At 40.5% G+C, this 25,058-nt stretch overlaps 1 long non-coding RNA gene across 1 annotated transcript in view; it reads left to right on the plus strand.

Moving 5' to 3' along the window:
• Positions 1-17,491, plus strand: part of LOC141569668 (uncharacterized) — a 49,331-nt gene extending 31,840 nt beyond the window's left edge. Inside the window, exon 2 of the long non-coding RNA XR_012493404.1 lies at positions 15,839-17,491. This is a non-coding gene — a long non-coding RNA (uncharacterized LOC141569668). The remainder of the gene's footprint in view (positions 1-15,838) is intronic.
• Positions 17,492-25,058: the final 7,567 nt, after the last annotated feature.

Here is a 25,058-nt window from a genome sequence, read left to right on the forward strand (position 1 = left end):
TCCCCCTTACCTTCATCTCCCACCCCCCATCACCCTCTTACCCTCTGGTAACCACTAAACTATTGTCTGTGTCTATGAGTTTCTGTTTCTCATTTGTTTGTCTTGTTCTTTTGTTGTTTTTGGTTTATATACCACATATCAGTGAAATCACATGGTTCTCTGCTTTTTCTGTCTGACTTATTTCGCTCAGCATTACTCTCTCAAGATCCATCCATGTTGTTACAAATGTTCCTATATCATCTTTTCTTACCGCCAAATAGTATTCCATTGTGTATATATACCACAACTTCTTTATCCATTCATCTATCGAAGGACATTTTGGTTCTTTCCATGTCTTGGCCACCGTAAACAAAGCTGCAATGAACATTGGAGCACATGTGTCTTTATCTCTAAATGTTTTCAGATTCTTTGGGTAGATACCCAAGAGAGGTATTGCTGGGTCATATGGCAATTCTATTCGTAATTTTTTGAGGAACCTCCACAGTGCCTTCCATAATGGCTGCACCAGTCTGCATTCCCACCAACAGTGTATGAGGGTTCCTTTTTCTCCACAGCCTCTCCAACATTTGTTACTATTTGTCTTGTTGATGATAGCCATTCTGACTGGGGTGAGGTTGTTTTGATTTTCATTTCTCTGATGATCAGTGATGGTGAGCATTTTTTCATATGTCTATTTGCCATTTGTATGTCCTCTTTGGAGAAATGTCTCTTCAAGTCCTCTGCCCATTTTTCAATTGGGTTGGTTGTTTTTTTGTTGTTGAGTTGCACGAGTTCCTTGTATATTCTGGATACTAGCCCCTTATTGGAGGCACTTTTTGCAAAAATCTTCTCCCATTCAGTTGGTGGTCTCTTTATTTTGTCAATGGTTTCTTTTGCTGTGCAGAAGCTTTTAAGTTTCATATAGTCCCATTCGTTTATTTTAGCTTTTACTTCCATTGCCTTTGGAGTCAAGTTCATAAAATGCTCTTTGAACCCAAGGTCCATAAGTTTAGTACCTATGTTTTCTTCTATGCAGTTTATTGTGTCAGGTCTTATGCTTAAGTCTTTGATCCATTTTGAATTAACTTTGGTACATGGTGACAAATAGCAGTCCAGTTTCATTCTTTTGCACGTGGCTATCCAATTCTCCCAGCACCATTTATTGAAGAGGCTGTCTTTGCTCCATTGTATGTTTTAGCTTCTTTGTCAAAAATTATCTGTCCATATTTATGTGGTTTTATTTCTGGGTTCTCAATTCTATTCCATTGGTCTATGTGTCTGTTTTCTGCCAATACCATGCTGTTTTGATTATTGTAGCCCTGTAGTACAAGCCAAAGTCAGGAAGTGTGATACCTCCATTATTGTTCTTTTTCTTAAGATTGCTTTGGCTATTCAGGGTCTTTTGTGGTTCCAAACAAATCTGATGATTTTTGTTCTATTTCTTTAAAATATGCCATTGGGATTTTGATGGGGATTGCATTGAATCTGTATATTGCTTTGGGTAATATGGCCATTTTAACTATGTTGATTCTTCCAATCCATGAGCACGGAATGTCTTTCCATTTCTTTGTGTCTTCTTCAATTTCTTTCAAAAATGTCTTATAGTTTTCAGCATATAGGTCTTTCACATCCTTGGTTAAGTTTATTCCTAGGTATTTTATTCTTTTTGCTGCAATTGCAAAAGGAATTGTTTTTTGTATTTCTTTTTCTGAGATTTCATTGTTAGTATATAGGAAGGCAATGGACTTTTGTGCGTTGATATTGTAGCCAGCAACTTTACTGTATTCGTTGATTGTTTCTAATAGCTTTTTGGTGGAGTCTTTAGGGTTTTCTATATATAGCATCATGTCATCTGCAAAGAGTGATAATTTAACTTCTTCATTCCCAATTTGGATGCCTTTTATTTCTTTCTCTTGCCTGATTGCTCTGGCAAGGACTTTAACACTATGTTGAAAAGCAGAGGTGATAGGGACATCCCTGTCGTGTTCCTGAACGTAGAGCAAAGGGCTTCAGTTTTCTCCATTAATTATGAGATTAGCAGAGGGCTTGTCATATATGGCCTTTATTATGTTAAGGTATTTTCCTTCTATACCCATTTTATTAAGTGTTTTAATCATAAATGGATGTTGTATCTTGTCAAATGCTTTTCTGCATCAATTGATATAATCATATGATTTTTGTCCTTTATTTTGTTTATGTGATGTATCACATTGATGGATTCGTATGTTGAACCATCCTTGTGCCCCGGGATGAACCCCACTTGGTCGTGATGAATAATCTTTTTAATGCATTGTTGTATTCGATTTGCTAGAATTTTATTTAGGATTTTTGCATCGGTATTCATCAGAGATATTGGTCTGTAGTTTTCTTTTTTGTGCTGTCCTTACCAGGTTTTGGTATCAGGGTAATGTTGGCCTCATAAAATGAGTTAGGGAGTACTGTCTCTTCTTCAATTTTTGGAAGAGTTTGTGCAGAATTGGTATTAGATCCTCTTTGAAGGTTTGGTAGAATTCACTAGTGAAGCCATCTGGTCCCGGACTTTTGCTTTTGGGAAGGTTTTGGATGACTGATTCAATTTAGTTACTGGTGATCGGTCTGTTTAGATTTTCCAGTTCTTCATGGTTCAGCCTTGGAAGGCTATATGTTTCTAAGAACTTGTCCATTTCTTCTAGGTTGTTGAATTTGGTGGCATATAGTCCTTCATAGTATTCTTGGATGATCCTTTGTATTTCTGTGGTGTCCGTGATAACTTCCCTTTTACGTTTCTGATTTTGTTAATCAGTGTCTTCTCTCTTTTATCTTAGTAAGTCTAGCCAAGGGTTTGTCAATTTTGTTAATCTTTTCAAAGAACCAGCTCTTTGTCACATTAATTTTTCTATTGTCTTTTTGTTCTCTATTTCATTTAGTTCTGCTCTAATTTTTGTTATTTCCTTTCTTCTGCTGACCTTGGGTTTTACTTGTTCTTCTTTTCTAGTTCTTTAAGGTGTAACATGAGGTTATTTATTTGGGAGTTTTCTTGTTTCTTGAGATAGGCCTGTAATGAGATAAATTTCCCTCTTAAAACTGCTTTCGCTGCATCCCAAAAATTTTGGTAGGATGTATTTTCATTGTCATTTGTTTCTATGTATCTTTTGATCTCTCCTCTAATTTCTTCTTTGACCCAGTCCTTCTTTAAAAGTATGTTGTTTAATCTCCATGTATTTGTGTTTTTCCGCTTTCTTTTTACAGTTGATATCAATTTCAAAGCCTTGTGATCAGAGAATATGCATGGTATGATTTCAATCTTCTTAAATTTGTTGAGACTGATTTTATGTCCCAATATATGGTCTATCCTTGAGAATGTTCCATGTACACTAGAAAAGAATGTATAGTCTGATGTTTTAGGATGAAGTGCTCTATAAATGTCAATTATGTCCATTTCATCTAATGTGTCATTTAGGGCTACTATTTCGTTATTTATTTTCTGTTTGGATGATCTATCCATAGCTGTCAATGATGTATTTAAGTCCCCTAGTATAATTGTGTTTTGGTCAATTTCTCCCTTTAGTTCTGTTAGTAGTTGCTTGGTGTATTTGTGCTCCCTGATTGGGGGCATAAATATTGATGACTGTTATGTCTTCTTGTTGTACAGTCCCCTTCACCATTATGAAATGTCCATCTTTGTCTCTTGTTATCTTTTTCACCTTGAAGTCTGTTTCATCTGTTATCATTATGGCTACACCTGATTTTCTCTGGGTACCATTTGCTTGGAGTGTCAATTTCCACCCTTTCACTTTGAGTCTATGCTTGTCCTTGTAGCTGAGATGTGTCTCTTGGAGACAGCATATGGTTGGGTTTAGTTTTTTGATCCAATCTGCTACTCTGTGCCTTTTTATTGGTGAGTTCAGTCCATTTACATTTAGGGTGATTATTGATATGTGAGGATTTCCTGTCATTCTATCTTTAGTTTTCTGGTAAGGCTGTGTCTCCATTGTTTCTTTGCCTTTTTGTTGTTGTCTATTATTTCTGTGTGGTGGTATTCTATGATGTTTCCCTCTGTTTCTTCTTTTATTTCAGTATATATTTCAATTCTGGATTTATTTTGAGTGGTTACCCTTAAGTTTATGTAAAAGAAAGTTTGATATTTAGAGTATTCCATTTTCTTCAGCACGCTTACTTTCTCCATTCCCATATTCGGTTCAGGCCTTTACTCTCCCCTTTTTGAGTTTTGGTTGCCACAAATTGTCCCTGTTGATGGTGGTCGAATAGCCTCCTTTAGTATTTCTTGTAGTGCAGGTCGTGTATTAGAAAATTCCCTCAGCTTCTGTATGTCTGGAAAGTTCTTTATTCCTCCTTCATATCTAAAGGATATCTTTGCTGGATATATTAATCTTGGCTCATGATTTCTATCTTTCAATAGTTTGAATATTTGGTTCCACTCCCTCCTGGCTTGCAGAGTTTCTGCTGAAAAATCTGATGATAATCTAATGGGCTTTCCTTTGTAAGTTACCGTCTTGTTTTCCCTGGCTGCCTTGAGGATTCTTTCTCTGTCGTTGATTTTAGACAGCTTCAATACGATGTGCCTTGGAGAAGGCCTGTTGGGATCGAGGTAACTAGGTGTTCTATTTGCTTCTTGGATTCGAGGGTCCAGTTCTGTCCACAAATTTGGGAAGTTCTCATCGACAATCTGTTTGAATATATTCTCTGTTCCCTTCTCTCTTTCTTCTCCTTCTGGTATGCCCATGATTCTTATATTGCTTTTTCTGATGGAGTCAGAAAGTTCTTGTAGAGTTCTTTCATTTCTTTTAACTCTCAAGTCTCTTTCTTCTTCTATTTGTGTCATTTCCAGGTTTCTATCTTCGATGTCACTGATTCTTTCCTCCATCTGGTCAACTCTACTACCTAAGCTGGTTATTTCATTCTTAATTTCTTCTATTGAGTTCTTAATCTCCAGAAATTCTATTTGGTTCTTTTTAAGATTTCAATCTCTTTCGTAAAATGCTCATGCTGTTCTTTGATTGAGTTTCTGAGTTCATTTAACTGCCTATCTGTGTTTTCTTGTATCTCGTTGAGTCTTTTCAGAACTGCAATCTTGAATTCTCTGTCATTTAAGTCACATATTTCTGTATCTTTAAGTGCCTTCTCTGGAGATTTTCACTTTCTTTCTGAGCTATCTTGTTGCCTTGGTTATTCATGGCGATTACTGGTTTACTATTTCTCTTCCTAGACATCTACAGGAGTGACTTCTGCAACAGGTTGATAGGAAGAGGTCTTTCTTTTGTTTTCCAGTACTTGTTGGTAGAATGTTTTATTATTTCTCCAACTGCAATTTATTTTCTTCTCCCACACGGTAGTGCTATGTTTTCTCTGCACTATTCCTGCTTCTCACACAATGGGGGATTCCCTGGGAGACGGGCTTCTCCTCTGTTAATAGTTCGTCTAGGTCACAGGGCGCAGTGTCCCGGTGGGTGTGCGGAGAGCTTTTGATGTTCCAAAGCTCTTCCAGCTCCTGATTCAGAGCTCGTATGTTTCAGCAGTTCTGTTTACTCCTGCAGGGATCCGCCCAGATAGGTGGGGTCAGGGGCAGGGTAAGTTGTGAGAGGTGGCCCAGAGCAATGGTGGCATCCACCACCACAGCCGGTCCTGCTTCCACGGCTCCCTCCCCTTTGCCGGAACTAGTTGGGCTGTGAATTTGTGACTGCGGCCCACAGTTCTCAAAACATCAAATTTTCTGTTGTTTTGATCTGACACTGCTACTGTTTCGCTTCTAGCACCGGGCATGTGGGGGCGGGGCGAGCTCTGGGAGGGGTGGGAGGGGGCGGCTAGTCTCAGTGCCTAAGGCTCCATTCTCTGCTCAGCAGTGAGGGCTTAAACCACCGTTTTCAGCCTTTTTCCCTCAGTCTTTTCTCCGAGGTCTCTGCCGTGAGCGTTGGGTTCAGCCGTGTTATATGCTGTCCCCTCAGCCCTGTGGAGCCCTGGCGGAGCCCTAGCAGTCCGAGTTCTTCCCTCTCCCGCAGCTGCGGTAGTTCCGGGAAGCAGTGAGCTCGGCGCACTGAGCTAGGTCTGCGTCATGCGCCCGCGTGGCTCCGTCTCCGCGCACTTCTCCCTTTCCTCCTCCCTCCACTTGCGCGAATCTCCCACCTGTAGGTGATTTCAGTCGGTAGTGGGCCTCTTCGTCTTGCCTGTCTGCTGTGCAGGGAGTCCTTTGTGGAGTTTTTGTTGTTCGATTCGTTGTAAATTCCAGGGGAGCTTTACAGAGGCTCACCTCACGCCGCCATTTTTCCGGAAGTCATGATTTGCATTTTATTCTAAATACAAAAGATAGGCGAAGTATTGTTGCCAGAAAATGGGTTCTTGGTTTATGCCGCAGGAAAGAATTCAAAGATGCACCAAATAAGCCAAGCAAGCAAAGCCAAGGAAGTGGTATATATATATATATATATATATATATATATATATATATATATATATATATATATATATTTTTTTTTTTTTTTTTTTTTTTTTTTTTAAAGGAAATAGTATACTGTCAGGATGGTGTGAGAGGGGCCGGCCCGGTGGCTCAGGCAGTTGGAGCTCCATGCTCCTAACTCCGAAGGCTGCCAGTTCGATTCCCACATGGGCCAGTGGTCTCTCAACCACAAGGTTGCCTGTTCGATTCCTTGAGTCCCGCAAGGGATGGTGGGCCATGCCCCCCACAACTAAGATTGAACACGACACCTTGAGCTGAGTTGCCGCTGAGCTCCCGGATGGCTCATTTGGTTGGAGCGTGTCCTCTCAACCACAAGGTTGCCAGTTCGACTCTTCAACTCCCGCAAGGGATGGTGGGCTGAGCCCCCCGCAACTAGCAACGGGCAACTGGACCTGGAACTGAGCTTCACCCTCCACAACTAAAACTGAAAGGACAACAACTTGAAGCTGAATGGCACCCTCCAAAACTAAGATTGAAAGGACAAAAACTTGACTTGGAAAAAAGTCCTGAAAGTACACATTGTTCCCCAATAAAGTCCTGTTCCCCTTCCCCAATAAAATCTTTTAAATAAATAAAATAATATAAATTAAAATAAAATAAAATAAAATAAAATAAAATAAAATAAAAGATGGTGTGAGAGCGGGTAGGTGCAGAGAAGAGCAACTGCCCTGAAGAACAAAGAGGTTTAGGATTTTATTACAATGATGGCACAAAATATTCAAGATTTAGGGGTGGTGTTATAGGCATTCCTAGGTGAGTTGTCACTGAGCATTCCTTCCTGTCAGGAGGTGGGATTCCCTTGTCCTTATTTGGCCCTTGTCAGAACAGTCATGGTGACACAGGAGGTAGAGATTATCCCCTGCCTGCAATGTTAATTTATATACCATTATAATCCATTACAATTAGCTAAAGTTCACTTTGAGGGGCAAGATGGTGTCCTGAGCTATTACCAAGATCTAGTCCTGGCTGGTCTGGTAGCTGTACCTTTTCTTAAGAATGACTTCATCTCTTCCTTCCTTTGTCTCCCCTTACTTCCTCATTCCTTTACTCTCCCCTCTCTCCCATTGTCCTATTCTTTCTGCCTACTGTAACAGTATGAACATCATCTGATTCACATTTTGAGAAGATAATGGTCAGACAGACAGGGAAAACTGGTTGAGCAACGGTTTCAGTGGTTCAGGACAGAGAATGATGGCTGGACTAAGGCTCACTCTGATTTTCTTTTCCCTGGACTCAGACTCTTCCTTTGTAAAGTGTAGGTAGAGGCTTAGTAGAAATGAATCAGCAGTGAAATCACATGGTTCTATGCTTTTTCTGTCTGACTTATTTTGCTCAGCATTACACCCTCAAGATCCATCCATGTTGTCACAAATGTTAAACCAAAAACAACAAAAGAACAAGACAAACAAATGAGAAACAGAAACTCATAGACACAGACAATAGTTTAGTGGTTACCAGAGGGTAAGGGGGGTGGGGGGGTGGAGGGTGGGAGATGAAGGTAAGGGGGATCAAATATATGGTGATGGAAGGAGAACTGACTCTGGGTGATGAACACACAATGGGATTTATAGATGATGTAATACAGAATTGTACACCTGAAATCTATGTAATTTTACTAACAATTGTCACCCCAATAAATTTAATTAAAAAAAAAAGAAATGAATCAGCAAACAATTATTCCCAAGTGCCCAAGTATAAATAAGTCTCCCTCTAGACTCTTGCTCTGTATAAAGATTTGAAATATGTTCAAGATTGATGGTGTTTTCCACTCCTCTCCACCAACTGCCTCCTTCCCTCACACCCAAGGTTCCACTCTATCAGGAACTCATTTGTGGCTTTTAATATGCTGAACCAGTCAGTGGCTTTCAAACCACTTTAGCCTAAAAAGTATTTGTTGTCTACCAAGTTCCTTGGCACCTGGAATAGGTGGGGTGGAAGATGCAAGAGTATGCACAGAACTGAAGAAGTAAATTCTGCTTCAAAAGTATATCACTGAAATTCTGCCTGAGTTTCCCACCTGCTGGCCTGCTCTGCAGATTTCAGGCTCAAGACTGCAACATCACTTCTTACCTAATTTCTAATCTGTCAGCAGGCCCTATGAATTTCAAATTTGTCAGCCCCCACAATTGTGTAAGCCAATTCCTTAAAAGAAATCTCTCTCTCTCTCTCTCTCTCTCTCTCTCTCTCTCTCTCTGTCTACACACACACACACACACACACACACACACATATCCTATTGGTCTGTTTCTCTAGAGGACCCTAATACAAACAGCATCTATTAAATTTTCATTTACACAAGGTACCAATAAAATCCTGTAACTAATAACCATGCTTTGAGGTATTAAACATATTGGCGAATCATTCTTAGTCCAACATCCTCTTGAAGTTTTCTGCGACAACTCCAGCAAGAGTCAAAGGAAGAAACTCTTAAAATCTTGGTAGGGATTCCTCGGTAGGGAGATAGGGTGTATGAAATGTTACAGTAAAAACATTTCAAAAGTAAGAGGTGTTGATCACATGCATTTAAGTGGAGTCACAAAATTGTTCAGTGAAAGATTAAGGATCTACCAGTTTGCTGAGACTATGACTTTCATTTTCTAACTAGCAGGTCACATGATATGTAACTATTACGGAGGTTGATTTTTTTCATCAAAATTCATCTTTTTTTTTTGCCTTCTATTTATTTATTTATTTATTTATTTATTTTTAAATTAAATTTATTGGGGTGACAATTGTTAGTAAAATTACATAGATTTCAGGTGTACAATTCTGTATTACATCATATATAAATCCCATTGTGTGTTCATCACCCAGAGTCAGTTCTCCTTCCATCACCATATATTCGATCCCCCTTACCCTCATCTCCCACCCCCCACCCCCCGCCCCCCTTACCCTCTGGCAACCACTAAACTATTGTCTGTGTCTATGAGTTTCTGTTTCTCATTTGTTTGTCTTGTTCATCAAAATTCATCTTTGTCTTCTTTTAGTAAGGCGCACATATTTTGTGTGTGTCCATGGCTTCTGAATCTCTTCTCCATGCTGTTTATTATAAATAAGTTTGTATGTGAAGTGATTTTGCCTTACAAATTTTTGTTTATTGCAAATAAGCAACTTCATTTGAGATAGGAAAAAAAGTGCCTCACAGGCAGTTCTTACATAGAGCCCAAGTTGAGAAATGTATATGTCCCCCAGAGCAGTGCTTCTCAGATGTTAATGTGCATAAGGATCCCTGAGGAGCTTATTAAAATGCAGATTTGCTTTCAGTAAGTCTGGGGTAGGGCTGGAGGTTCTGCATTTCTAACAACTTCCCAGGTGATGCCCATGCTGCTGGTCCCTGAACCACATTTTGTGTAGTAAGGATAGGTGGTTTCATCTATAACTATGATTCCAATCACAACTTACACTGCTAACTCTAGGATCTCTATCTTCCACTGAGGACTGTCATTTTTAACTTTCCCATTCCTCTTTAGCTCAGTAAATGGCAGCATTTCATTGCTCAAGCCAGAGACCTGTCATCCATGACCTCTCTTTCTTCCTCTTTACTTATCTAATGGATGACAAAATCCTGTCAAGTCTACTTTCAAAACCCCTCTCAAATTCATCATCTTTTCTCAGTCTCCACCGTAACATCTGGTATCCTCTCCCAAGCCACTATCATCTCTTGCCTGGGCCACCAAACACTGCCTTCTAGCTGAGTTCCCTTCTTTTATTCTTGCCCTCCCTTCTCTTCTGTGCAAGCAGACACATCTCTCTAAAATGCCAATGTGTTCATGCCACTCTCCTGCTTAAAACTCCTACTGCTATTGTTGCAGAATCCAAGACCAGAAAGAACCCAAGCAGCACTCAGAGAGTTAGGAGAGTCAGCTTTATTATGCCGGTGGGCTCAGCGGGATCCTTCCTAAAAGACTGAGCCCCTAGCAAGGTTTTGAGCAGGTTTTTATGGGGTGGGACTTCCTTGAGTTGAGGAAGGGCTAGGTGTCATCTGGTGATTGGCTCAAGGTGTCGCTTGGAGGGGGTTATGCGGAAGTGGGCTGGGGCTTAGGCTGGGGACTTCTCTCTCCACTTGGGCCACCATTTTAGCTCAGTTCCACATGGCAGGGAACCATTTTAAGGTCAGTTTCCCCATCACTATCATGATAAAGTGCAAACTCTGATTTCATCGTTCCCAAGGTTCTCCAATACCTGTTCCTTGATTATTTCTCAAGCTTCATGTCCCGTCAGTGTCCCATTCCCCTTTTGCACTCCAAGATCTGGTTATACATGCAGTCCTTTTCCATGTCTTGAATTGAGTCTTTTATCTCCATGCTTTTGCACATAATATACTGTTCACTCTGCCTGAGCACTCTTTTTCCACCTCATTCATTGGGAATTCCACCTCATTCATTTCTCATCCTTCAGGCTTCAGCTTAGATGTCATCTATATCGCTCCCTGTGTTACCTAAGCTTTGCTAAGAGCCCCTCCTCTGTGCTCCCACAGCTCTCTGTATTCGCCTGTCATAGCACTACCCTCATGGCATCCTAATTAACAGTTGACTTGTCTCCCTCGCTAGGATATGAGCACCATATGGGCAGGGACCATGTCTGTCTTGTACAGTGCTCAGTGCATGGCTTAGCAATTAATGGGTATTCATAAACATTTATGAATGAATGACTAAATGAAGGAGTAAATGAATGTCAGGCATTCTGTATCTTCTGGTTTCAGGACTCTACTGTTCCTCAGCCTCTAAAGCATTTGCCGGTTTTTCTTGGAACTCCCACCAATCTTGTTTGATTTGCCCCAGGCATGCAGTGCAATCTTCCAGATACACTCAGGGTCAAGCAGCCAAACTCAGGGGTTGAGGATGGGGCAATAGGGTGGTGATGGTGCTCATGTTCCTGGTGAGTTAGTAGTATTGCCTGTGTAGTTGAAAGCTTTTTTTTTGTACTTATAATTATAATTTTTCTTAATATCACATCTTTCTCAAGTGGAAGGTGAATACCATGTGGACTGTTTCTACCACTTTTGAAGGCCTCCAACTTTGCTGGTCCCATGCTTAACACTTGATAAGCAGCAGCCTCAGAGGTGAATTGGGTTTGTGTGCAGAGGGATTGAATGTTTTGTTTAACTCCCCTTGCCAGAGGAGACAGTTTGGCTGTGCATTGGTTGCTGATGATTTTGAGGATCGTTGGCAAAGATAACCAAACTAGAATTGTGCTCTTGCCCTTGTTTTATTGAGGTGTGGGGTGTCCTCTTGAGTGAAGTCATTGTTCTCTGCTAATATTGGTTTTTGTTATAACAACTTTCCTATGGGAATAAAGTCTTCCCGGGTCTTTGTTATTCATTTTAATGTGTAAACATGTAAAATCCAACCAGCCACTTCTGAAAAGAAAAAGGGAATTTTACATCTGGGAGAAGAGATAAGATTTGTCTTACCGTTGTGAATTTCTTATTCTGCATAATTAATGTCACAGTTTTCATTTTCACTGTGCCTTTTAGTCTTTTCCTTGGGTTTGACTAACAATGGACCCTTTACAACTCACCCCAGAGAAACTGTGGATTAATTTATATGTTGTGTTCTAGAAACACAGATAGGCAACATAGAGTCAAAATTCAAGGGTGTATGATAAGTTAACCTAAGGTTCAGCACAATGGTTGCAGAATTCTTTAGTAAATGATTTGTAAATAAACATTTAGATGTTTTAAAGAGATTCTAAGTTGAATTCTTTTGTACATTAGATAATTCACTCACTGTGAATAAGTAACCAATACTTGATTTAGTTTAATACTTTGCATTTTTCATATTGGATTTTTCTAAAATCAGGCACAATGATACTGACAAATCACCTACCATGTAATTTCTTTTTGGGTAAGCCTCAACAACCCACTCTCTAATATATGCAGTTGTAAACCAGTGTTGCAGACATTAATGTTATTAAGCAAGTTTTTCTGGTTCTCCTTGGACACATGGTAGGATTTCATTTCCTGGTCTCTTTGCAGTCAGTTGGGGCCATGTGAGTTGAAAGTAGTTGCTATGTACTGAATGTCTTTGTCCCCTCAGAATTCATATGTTAAAGCCCTAAAATTCTCAATGTGATGGTATTTGGAGGTGGATCCTTTGGGAGGTAATTAGGTCATAAACGTGGAGCCCACATGAATAGGATTAGTGCCCTCATAAGAAGAGACATGAAAAAATAAGAGAGTAAAGAATAACAAAAGGAGGAGGAAGAAGAGAGATGTTCTCTCTCTGCCATTTGAGAACACAAGAAGAAGGTAGTCATCTGCAAACCAGGAAGAGGGCTCTCACCAGGAACCAAATCAGCTGGCACCTTGATCTTGGACTTCCCAGCCTCTAGGACTGTTAGAAATAAATTTTCATTAAGGCACAAGCTATGGTATTTTGTTTTAGCATCCCAAGCTAAGACAGTGGTAATGATATGTCACTTCTAGACCAGAACACTTAGTTACCTATGGCAGGTTCTCTGGAGCTCTCTATCCATTAGACTGGGTCCATAAGTGATCATAAAGATACCCCTGCCAGTTCGTGACAGACATGAAGAATGAGTGAGAAATAAATATTTGTTATTTTAAGCCACTGAGATTTAACAGTCCTTACCCCAGAATATCCTAGCCTATCCTGATTGTGTGTGGCATAGGCCAGGTATGGCATGAGCCTTGCCTCCATATAGAGGAGAAATCAAGGATGTTAATCTTGAAGTTTGTTATGCTAGACGGGCCATCTGTCCACTTATAGTTTCTGTCTAAGGCTATTTGGTGGCTTCACCTAATAATATACCTGGGAAAGACTAGTTCCTCTTCAGCCCAGTCATAACTGGAGTGCTGGAAGGTCATCTAAAGCTGATGCTATTCCTTTCCAGAAGCCTTCAATCCTGTCTTTTCCAGACCAAAGGCACACTGAATTACAATGCAGATTTTGGGAAACAAAAGTTCAAGGGCTATCAGAGTCATGATTCCCTCAGTGACTATTTTTCTGCTAATAGACCCTATGCCTTTGGTCAAGGGGTGGCCACCTGACTCAAAGTGGGCTAATCAGATCCTTCCTTGGAATTTTTCATACTAATATAGGATACAAGCTATAAAGATATAAGCCAGACCTGTTTAATGTCTTCTTCCCTGCCTCAGTAGAAAATCTGACAGCAGTAGGTAGAAAAGTAAGTGTTCCAAGAGAAGCAGCAAGGAGAAATAGAGGAATGGAGATCTAGAGATAGTGGGTGAGAGAGAGGTAATGGCATTTGTGTTCCTTCATTTAGTCATCACCGAGGCCTGCTCCATCCCTGCCATTTTACATTTTTGGTTCTTGAGTCAATAAATGTAATCCTCACCCCCACTGCTTATTTTGCTCAAGCTAGTTCTAGTTGAGCTTCTGCCACTTACAACTAAATGAGTCCTGATTAATAAAGTGGTTTAAGCAACTCTCTTTCTTCTTATTAGTATCTCAAAGTGATTTTATCTCAGTGTTTCCCAACTCTTTTACATTGTGACACAAATGGAAAGTGATAACATTTGTATGGCACCTAAGGGTATACTGGAGGGAATTTGGGACTCATTAACAACATTCATTACTTTTTTGTATCATATAATTATAAGAAAAATAAATATAAAATACTAAAGAAGACATTAAATATTTGTGTATAACTTATAAATAAAATATTTTCAAAAATGTTCAATGGAAAACAAGCTTGCTTCCTTCAGTATAACTTTTTATATCAGGTATTCTGCTTAAAATGATTACACACCATTCCCTATCAAGATTTTAGAAATGACTCTGAATTTTTCATGGTCGCCACTGACAAGAAGCTTTGTGCCCACAAGTGGGCAATAAAGATAATTTAAACTTTGTCTAACAGCTGTTCATTTTCTGTTGTTGATAAATACTATGATAAAATATCTTGTGATGACACAAATGGATTTCAAATCCAGTTGAACTTCTTCATATCAAGCACAGTATTTCAAAATAATGATGATGCTACAATTTGTAGAACATATATGCAGTCACCATGTGGCTTACTTGGATGCAACTAAAAGGGCATATAAAACAGATGTTAAGAATGTGACATATGTGGAAATAGGGATTTGAGTCTGGTACCTGAACCCCCAGCAGTTCCCCTCCTCACAGCCTCCTCTAGCATCCCTCAAACTGATGCTGGTAGTGGTGCACCTCCTTCGGTATGCTCAGCATGAAGCAGTGGAGCAGTGAGGGGCCGGAAGTACCCTTTGTGCTGGCTGCCCATGAATACTGTAGGGCAGAATTCCACATTCTGTACTATAGGGTCTGTCTTCTGAAAAAAAACATTTAGACTGCTGTCAGCTGGTGGCAACTGGCCAGGGGGCTCTGGCTCCCCCAAGCTGTGCCGGATTGCCAAGATTAGTAATTAGTAATTCTTGCCCACTTCTAATCCATTGGCAGCACACCAGCTCGGCAAAGCCCATCAGTTGGGGAGCTCTGCTTTATCTATTAACTCTTTCTCTAGAACTACAAATGGGGATAGGAGTAAGTCTCGCCATTTTAGGCTTTCAGAGGGGGGGAGTCCCACTTCACTCTCTCTCAAGCTTTCTCTCTACAGTCCCCCCAGTATTTGTTTTGTGGTTCCTCCAGCATTCCCACCCTCTTTTTTTGGAAACCACACTAGTCTCAACAGAAAGAGTTCCAGAATATTTTGGATTCTTCATCTGGATACAGATGGCGGCTTGCTGCAACCCAGGTTTGACAAGCTTTGAGGCTGAGGCCTGTGGGTGTCATGACCTGCCCATAGCTGAGTCTAGCACTCCTTCAATTACTACTCCCAAAACCCCCTAGAGAAACTTCTGTGGCACTGCAAGCCTCAACCACCACGGCACCAGGGATGGGGTTGGACTGCTGGACTCCTAGCAATGCCATGTTTTAGCAACAGTGACAACAGCTGAAGAAAACATTTCCTAGGTGGAGTGAGCAGGCTTCCAGCTTTCTTTCCTCATTGACGCTTTGAGATGAATATGCACCCTTGAGATTCACAGAACTCTTGTGAGAGGGAGCACTCTGGAGAGGGAAGAAGCATATTTTAATGATAGGTAAAATGAGGGGTTAGGGATAATATAATCAGAAAAGTAATAGAAATGTAATTGTTTTACTTTAAGCTAAATAAGTGGTATTTTTTTCACACTTTGAATTTGTTCTTTCCCAAAACACAATTACCTTAAGTTATTATTAGCTCCTAGCACAACTGGCCTTAAGAGAGGCCTTATTAACATAGTGAAACAAAGTCCTCTCTGTTAATCTTGCCTGTTTTTGACTTCAAATCTCATTGCAAACTTCACTTTCTTCAGGAAGCTAATCCCTGTTCTGTCAGCTTCTTTAATCTTGGGTGTCCTTGGGAAAGTAGAACAAAAGTTCTGAGTTTTTCTCATATTTGTTCATGTGTTCAAATTTATAGGATTGAATCCACCAGCTGATGACTCCACTTATTGTAGTGCTCTTTCTCCTGTGGCTCTGGTCTACCTGGAAAACATGAAGAAAGGAGCCAAAGTACAAAGGAATGTTGGAACCAGAGTCAAGGTCCTGGGAGTTGCCTCCTTTTCTTCTCCCTGGAATTATAAATATCATTTAGGTCATGAAACTGCTACCTGGGTTAACAGCCAAGTCACTGCCTACCCTCAGCTGGGGTGGTATTTCAGCTTGCCAGTGTTGCTGTTCATTTCTTAACTCTCATGCTTCCTCCTCTGTGCTTCTCTAAGCCACGTAAACTTTTCCCACCATAGCACTTACCACCCTGTTTCCTTCTGTGTCTTTCCCACTGTAACAAAAACTCAATGAGGTCAGAGCCTGTGTCTGCTTTGTTCTCTACTGTACTTCCAACACCTAGCATAAGGTCAACCTAATTCTATTTGTCTGGGTAGCCTGAACAAATTTATTCCTTTCTCTAAGCCTCTGTTTCCCTATCTGTAAAATGAGGACTATGGGCTAAATACGCTCAAGATCCTTTTCAGTTTTGACATTTTATGGTTTACTTTCCTGAAATGTCATTCCTACTCCCAGTAAGATTCTTCACTGATGAACTCACCTTGCATTTTGATAATACCAAAATTGTCCAAAGTGAGATCTTGCAATATATTCTGTTCATTTCAGAATTATTTTCCATAGCCGTTTCTTCTCCCTTTTATTACTTTTTTTTCAAAGAAGAAAGATTTCTCCTTCTATCCAAAGCTCACTCCTCCATCTATACTCTCTACCTCTCCCTGATATGCTCCTCTGCAATTTTACTTTCATCCATTCATTCAACAAACATTTGTTGAACCCTACTATATGTCAGTCACTACGCTAGGCACTAAGGATAGGACTATATGCAAATATAATCTTTGCCTTCAAAGAATTTATACTCTTTGTCTATCATACCTCTGCAGAGGCTTTCAAATCTTTATGTTTAACCTGGATACTTTTCCAAAGCTTTAAACACTAATATTCCAAGTTTCTTTGGGGTATCTACATATGGATGTCCCATCAACCTTTCAGATCATATGTAACATATCCCAAACTAAACTCTTCTTTTCCAAAGGGTTTTCTTGTTGATAGTCTTACTTCACTCAATGTTTCTATAATGGTCTGAGCCACACAAATTTGAGGCCCTAGAGTTATAGCTGCCTTCCTTCTATTTACTATCTATGATAGCCCAAATAATGGCTTCCCATAAAATATCCAGGTCCTAATTCCTGGAATCTGTGAATGTTACCTTATATGGCAAAGGGACTTTGCAGATGTGATTAAGAATCTTGAGGTGGGAAGATTATCCTGGATTATCTGGGTGAATCTGATGTAATCACAAGTGTCCTTAAAAGAGAGAGGCTGAGGGAGATTTGACACAAATAAGGAGAAGGCAAGTGACTATGGTGGCAGAGACTGGAGTGACGCAGCCACAAGGCAAGGGATGCTGGCAGCCACCAGAAGCTGAAAGAGGCAAAAAACAGATTCTCCCCTGGAATCTTCAGAAAGAACCAGCCGTATCAACACCTTGATTTTCTCCTCATAAGATTCATTTCGGACTTCTGGCCTCCAGAACTTTAATAGAATAAATTTTTGTTATTTTAAGTTACTAAGTTAGTGATAGTTTGTTACAGCAGCTGTAGGAAATGAATACACTGTCCTACCTCAAATCAGTTGTTACAGTCCTTTTGAGTCTACTTCCACCTGTCTTCCAAATCCATTCTCTCTTCACCATCTCCACCACTGTTGTCCTAGTTCAGGTTCTCATTACTTTTACCACATGTTACTAAAATAGCTTTCTAGCTTGTCTCCCTTAAATCTCACCTCCTCCAATTCATCTTCCAGAGTGACTGTTCTGAAAAAAAAGTGTGGATACTACCTGATATTTAAAACCTTCCACAGGTCTTAAGTATTCCAAATAATTTGGCCATAAACTGCTTGAACATATCCAGAGATGAGGACCTTCCTGACTTGTGATATAGTTAATACAATTATTAGACAAGTTACTGTTTGAAAGTTATTCCCGTAACTTCTGTCTATTAGACCTAAGTCTACTCATCAGGCCATTCCTGGTTCCTAGCCTCTACTTCTGTCTTCCCTGTGCAATTTACTTGGCTAGGGTGAGCTAAATTTCCCATAATTTTCCTAGTACATTTCATATTAGGGTGGGCCTCAAGAGAGATACTTGTGTGAGATTTGAAAGGTGTAAATGAAACAGCAGCCATTTTATAGTTCATGCATGTGGCTGACGTGTTGACTCACTGTGGGGACAGAGTCTCAGAGGGCAGATTCCAGGCTCTCGGCCTCACGTGGAAAGTGCTGGCTTGGTTATTAGATAGCCATCAGCTGTAATCAGATGGCCATCGGCTGTGGCCAGGTGGCTATCAGCTGTTACCGGTTAGCCATTAGCCACTAATATAACTGCCGTGGCTACACTAGGGGATTGGTTGGTTGGTTGGCTGGCAGAGAAGCGGAGGGCAGATTGTGGCTCCTGCTTCCTGTGTCTCCAACCCAGCCATCAGCGTGACTATAGTGGTATGACTCCCCTATCTATGGCTCCGTGGGTGTTCCTTTTTGGTCTCACCATATCCTGCGTCCTTATGTGGGGAGCGGGACCAGAGACCCTGCATGACACATTGTTGTTATGAGGCTCAGGCTTGGCCTGCAACTGCTCCACCTTCCCCTGGATCTCTCTTCAGCTTCTCCCACTCCAAGGACAGGTATCTATGTTTAGCAGGACACCCATACTACCAAAATCAGACACAACAAGAACTGACATGGGTTTTGGCCTGTCCTTTTCAGTTCCAGCTTGTCCTTGTGGGTTTCAGCTTGTCCTTGCTCTTCTACACTTTACTTTCTTCTTCCCTTGCCAACTGCCAGCCCTCCTGGTGTCTCTGCTTCTTGAATTAAACCCTGATTGAGACACTACCTCTGTTGGGACCATTTACTAGGGAATCATCCATTCCCTTAGCTGCAGCCTCAGCTCTGTCCCAAGCTCTAAGACCTACCCTGCCTGACCATAGGCCAAAGGGAAGTCAATGATTGTAGCCCAGTACTCTGAGATTCTTTCTCAGGTCACTCTTACTGTGGGGCAAGCCTTGAGATCAGGTCCCAGATCTGATAACTGGCCAGCTGCCTTCTTCTTGAGACCCAGTCCCCCTTCAAGGTCCAGTTCTGATCACTGGGGTCTGAGTGAGGTTCACTTTTGCTCTCTCCATGTTCTCACTTGAGCCCATATATGAGGGCCTGGGAGGATAGAAACTAGAGAAGCTTCTGAGCAGGAACCCATGAACCACCTCTTTAGACTTTATCATTGGATTACACAGCTCCCATCTCCTTCAGCCCTTAGGATTCAGCACTCAAGTCTGATTTCTAGGAGAGGGAGTCAGATTGGTCTAGCATGGATCATTCCCACTCATGTGTTTAGGGAGGTGGGGGCTAGTGATTGGCAGTACAACAGGATCATAAGAAGTGCAGGGGAGGCAGATGCTGGGTGGACAAAAGTGAGACATTCACCATATGCCTGTCAGCTTGGTTTGTCCCCATTACCTTCAGCTCAATCCAGAAGTTCACTTTTCCTCAATCAATTATTTGTATCTCATCCTAGAGGGCCTAGTGAATTCCCTATAGTAGCCCTTCCCAGTATTTTTTGTGAACTATGTTTTGCTGTGTTCTCAAGATATGAATTATTCTGACCTTTGGAATAATGTAGAATAAGTCAGTTCCTCTTCTACATAGCATTGTTTTCAAGAGTTTAAAACAAGCTGCAGACTCTGTTTGACCTCTTCCCCCCCCCCTTGGAGTCATCTATTTTTTAGGCCAAATATACTTCCCAGGTCCTTCAACTGTGCCTTGAGTACCATGGTCCACTTGAATCAATTTTTGAGGAGAGAAACCATATTTTAAGGCCTGGCAGAGATTAAATGTTTAGAAATTGACTCATTGACATTGTTTCTATACTAATTACTCTCCTGGTCAGTCTTCTGAATGTAGTCAAATTGGCATGGGGTTCAAACGTGTACACAGAAGAGAGTGGGGGTGATTCCTTTTTAGGCTGGGATGCTATGTTTATCTGAATGCAGTCTAGTGATCTCAGACCACATTTAGGAACATGGTAGCAATGGCTCCATGATGATTGTTGGGCTCATATCTACCCTGAGCTTCACAAACTCCATAAAAAAAGTCCAGAATCTTGTTTAACTGCGTTTTCTTGAAGCTGCTTCAGGGGGATGCACTGGCAGCAAACCAGTTGGGCCTGTGAAGAAAAATATCATAGCTCCCATCAGCATGTCTGCACTGATATGTTGCCCAGGAATGTTAATTATAGAGAAATAAAGAAAAATAAGCAAAAAGAACAGAATAAAACCCCGTAATTCCACTATCTAGAGGTAACCACTGTTATTACTTTGGGTACAACATAGTTTCTATCTTTCCAAGTTTTTCCCCTCCTTTTTCCACCTCCCCCCCCATTCTGGTTCAAGCCATTGTTTCTCAGTCTAGTTGTGTAGGACACAGCTCCCTGGCCCATGCTGGTATTATGAGCCTTGCGCTCCCCCTGCCCAGCTGAGGCAGTCGGTGGCCACTCACGCTGGCTGGCTGCCAGCAGCTCATGGCAGCACACAGCAGCCCACACCCTCCTCTGGCTGCTCAGGGAAGCCCAGCTCCAGGGAGAGCCATTCTTCACAATCTTAGCTGTAGAGGGCGCAGTTCATTGACTCACGTGAGAATCGAACCGGCAACCTAGGCGTTAGGAGCACAGCACTCCAACCACCTGAGCCACTGCGCCGGCCTATCTTTCCAACTTTAAATTCTGACTTTGTCTATGTTTTTTGACTTTGTGCAAGTTTTTAACTTTTTGTAGCTTCAAGTTTCTCATCTGAAACACTGAGCTAATAATGCCAATCTAGCAGGGCTGTTGTGAAGATCTGACGAGATAATTTATGTAAAGCACCTAACCCATAGTTACTCTTAAAATTGTAACTATTTTCATTTTACCAGGTTATTGCAATTCCAAATAACAGTCTTAACCACTCTCCTGATCTTTCTTGTGATGTGTTTTTCTGCCTTAAAAAAAAATGGGAACATAGATGGAACAAAATTGGCCATAAGTTGATGGTTATTGGGAATGTGGGTTCATTGTGTTATTGTCTCTACTTGTGTATGTGTGTGGGAATTTTCCATAATTAAAAGTTTTAAAAAGACAAAAAAAGTAAGATACCCTGAATTCAGATGTTGCCCCTAATTTCTTGTTGCAAACTCATTTTCTACAGTTTAGGAGCCATCAGGAAGGGGCCTTGCAAGTTGGAGCTTGCAAGTATGAACTGGGGCCCATAACTAGGGTTAGTCTGAGATGTAACTGTGTGGCCATGAGCATTAATTTTGGATTACATAGTTTATGGATATTGAGGTGAATGAGTTACTTTTCCCCTAAAGGGCATAATACCTATGAAAAGTGGTCAGGGCAGTATAGAGGTCTGCGTAGAGAGACTAATGTGGTGGTGACCTGATAATACTGTGGAGTGGTTCTTGCTGTGGAGACCCTCTGGTACTGTCCAGATGCTGACCTTCTTCTGCTTCCCTTCTATCCTGTGAACTTCTCCCTGTCAGCTCTGAGAGCCTATTGTAAACTTTTTAGAAATTTTGTGAGCTAGATGATGTCACACTGGTAGCTTGTAATAGACCATGGTGGGAGAATTTATATGATGGAAATAAGTACACATTATAAATCAGACCTTTGTTTATCTACAGAGCTGTATGTTAAACATTTACTTGTACACACTAACCAGACCATTTCAGTAAATTCTCTTTTTACTCAAATTAGCCAGAGTCAGATTCTGCTACGCCTCTCCTATCTTCCCCAAGTAAAACAATTAGTGAAAATATATACCTTGAAGAGAGAGAACAGCCTGTTACGGCTACTGCTTCTAAGTGATAAACATTGCATGTGGCTCTTTTAAAGTCAATGACTCCACAGATACTGATAAAGCGCTTAATTTCTTTTTCTAATTGTCAAACAGCTTTTGGGGGAATTCTAAATGACAGGTACCAGTACTCGGAGGCCTCATAGAAGGCAAAACAGCCATAGCCTTTTCCTGAACATCTCCAACCTGATACATTCCATGGTTTCCTAACAAGACTCTGACCTTCTCTCATTTTTCACTGAGATGAAGGAATGGATGGCCTGCAAATGACCTCTGGCATATTTCTCATATTTAGTGGTTCACTGATTCCCACTGTCATTTCAAGTTTTTCCTCTGGTTTGGGAATCCAGTTTTCCTATGGCATGAAGGAGACCTGGATTGTACACTTAACCCTGTCATTAACTCACTTTGTCAACTTGGGCAAGTATTATCTCTTGAGATTGTGACCCATAAATTCACTCTGGGCCCTGGCATTCTCAAACTATGCTTGCTGTTGCTGGAGTAATGGGGCTACTACTGATTCCCCCATTCCAATTTGCTTTAATGTTTAAAAACTTATCTTAAACAAGTTTTTTAATTAGGTGATTTTTTTTTTTAGTGAGATGAACTCACTCCTGTTCTAAAGGCTCAAGTAACACATAGTTATATATGTATAGTAAAATGTGAGAGTCCTTCATTCCTTCTCTACTCCCCCATTTCTCTCCCTGGAAGTAGCTATGGTTATTAGTTTCTGTGTTTCCATCCAGTTGTTTTAAAATGCAATTACAAACATTCATAAATACATATACATGTATGCAACACACACACACACACGCACACACACACACTTAGGTAAATAGAATCATACTACACATCTTGGTTTATTACTTGCTTTCATGGGCTGAAACTGAGGAGATTGAACTAGAAAAACACTGAAGACAAGGAACTCATCAACTCATCTCCAGCTCCCCACTTCCCTTATATGTCTGTCTGCTGTTTTGTTGTCTAATTTGCTCTCCCTTCCAAGTCCCAAGCTCCCTCACCCCCAACACTATAAGATCATTAGCCCTCCACATCTGAGATTCGGGCAGAAGAAGAAGCCACTTGCCAGTGATGTTAGGTTGGAATTTCTGTTACCACAAGGTTTTGTGGTGCCATAATTCTTAACCAATCCCCTATCAAGCACCCCTGTTTATCTTCAGATTTTCACTATTACAATTTTGCTGAAAACATCCCTGTAAATATATCTTTATGCATGTATGTGAGTATGTCCATAAATTCCTTAAAGTGGGGTTACTGAGTCAAAAGAAATGCACATTGAAAAATTTGAAAAACATTACCAATTAATTGCACACTAAAAGTTATTATTTTATATACCACCAATAACATGTGAGTACCCTTTTCCTCACACATTATTGATTTTTTTTTCAGTCTTTGGGAGGATTTTATTTTATTATTTTTATTAATTTCAGGTGTACAAAATTATATTCTCTATGCTGTACTTTATATCCAGTCACACATTAGTGTTGATACTAGATATTCTCAATCTTTTTAGTTTTTGCTGATGGACCAAGAATAATCTCATTTTAAGCAACACTTTACTAATAACTAGTGAGGCTGAACAGGTATTTATGACAATTGATCACCTATTTCTTATCTTAAGAATTGCCTAAAACATCAGTGAAATGGCAGAATAGGGAACTCCAAAAATCTATCCCTCCACCAAAGCAATAAATAAACTGGCAAAGGGGTCAGAAGAAACTTTTCAGAACTCTGGAAACAAATCAAATGCTTACAGCAACTAGAGGAATTCTTACTCAAGAAACTATATCTGAATCTCAGTTAGAAAGCTTTGTGGCATTTAAACTCATTGTGATACCACTCCCCACCCCCAAGCTTAGTTGTAGGCTTGAAAACAACAGTCCACATTACTGGTACAAACACCTGGTACTGGAGGGAGTAGAACAGACCTTAAAGAATTGGGGTTAATTTTTTGACCTGTCCGGTATCTCCCTGAAGGTTTAGCTCAAAGGATTTGCCTTTATTTTACCTAACTTGGAAGTCTCCCAGGGCTGAGGTGCGACTGTTTGCTAAAAATATTTAAAGGCAAATGTTTTAGCTGCTGTTGCCTGGAACAAGGGATAATAATGGTGACAAATGAGAAAACCAAAAAGCTTGGGAGAAGAGGCTGGGAAATGAAATGCTTTGAGGAAAAAGGGCTTTGAAAAGCTCTTATAAATTCCTGGGAATCTAGAAGGCCACGTATGCCAAAGGCTGTGCACATGCTAAGGAGAGACCTGAGAAGGCCAGAAGCTTTTACCTATGGCTCACCCCGAGGCTCTGTGCAAGCCCATAGTGAGTAGTGAAGCCTCAGGCAGAGTTGTAAACTGCCTGTTTTATTTGTTTATTTATTTATTTATTTTTATTGGGGAACAGTGTGTTTTTCCAGGACCCATCAGCTCTAATTCAAGTCATTGTTTTCAATGTAGTTGTGGAGGGCACAGCTCACTGGCCCACGTGGGAATTGAACCAGCGACCTTTGTGTTATGAGCACTGCACTCTAACCAGCTGAGCTAACCGGCCGACCCCCTGACTGTTGATGGCATACCACAATACACACAGAGCTCCTCAACAAAGACTAGGATAGTGGGTATTGTGGTTACTGTTTCAGGCATTTAAGGAATTCTCTGTTAAATCACTAGCTGACCACTAAGTGTATGGAACAAAGAACTCAGTGACAGAAACCTTAGACCTTACAAAATTAGTTCAGAAAAGTCACTAAAAAACAAACAAACAAACAATAACACTTCTTTTTTTTTATTCTCTCTTTTAAAAAAAATTTATTTTATTAAATTTATTGGGGTGACAGTTGTTAGTAAAATTACATAGATTTCAGGTGTACAATTCTGTATTACATTATCTATAAATCCCATTGTGTGTTCATCACCCAGAGTCAGTTCTCTTTCCATCACCATATATTCGATCCCCCTTACCCTCATCTCCCACCCCCACCCCCACCCCCTTACCCTCTGGCAACCACTAAACTATTGTCTGTGTCTATGAGTTTCTGTTTCTCATTTGTTTGTCTTGTTCTTTTGTTGACAATAACACTTCTTAAATGCTTCCAAAATATAGAATAGTAGGGAACACTTACTAACTCCTTCTCTGAGGCCAGTATTGCTCTGATACCAAAGACAAAGACATCACAGTAAAAAAACAATACAGACCAATATATTCCTTATGAATATAGATGCAAAAATCATCAACAAGGGGTGA

The sequence above is a fragment of the Rhinolophus sinicus genome, chromosome X, assembly GCF_036562045.2.
Source record: "Rhinolophus sinicus isolate RSC01 chromosome X, ASM3656204v1, whole genome shotgun sequence".
NCBI classification, from domain to species: domain Eukaryota; kingdom Metazoa; phylum Chordata; class Mammalia; order Chiroptera; family Rhinolophidae; genus Rhinolophus; species Rhinolophus sinicus.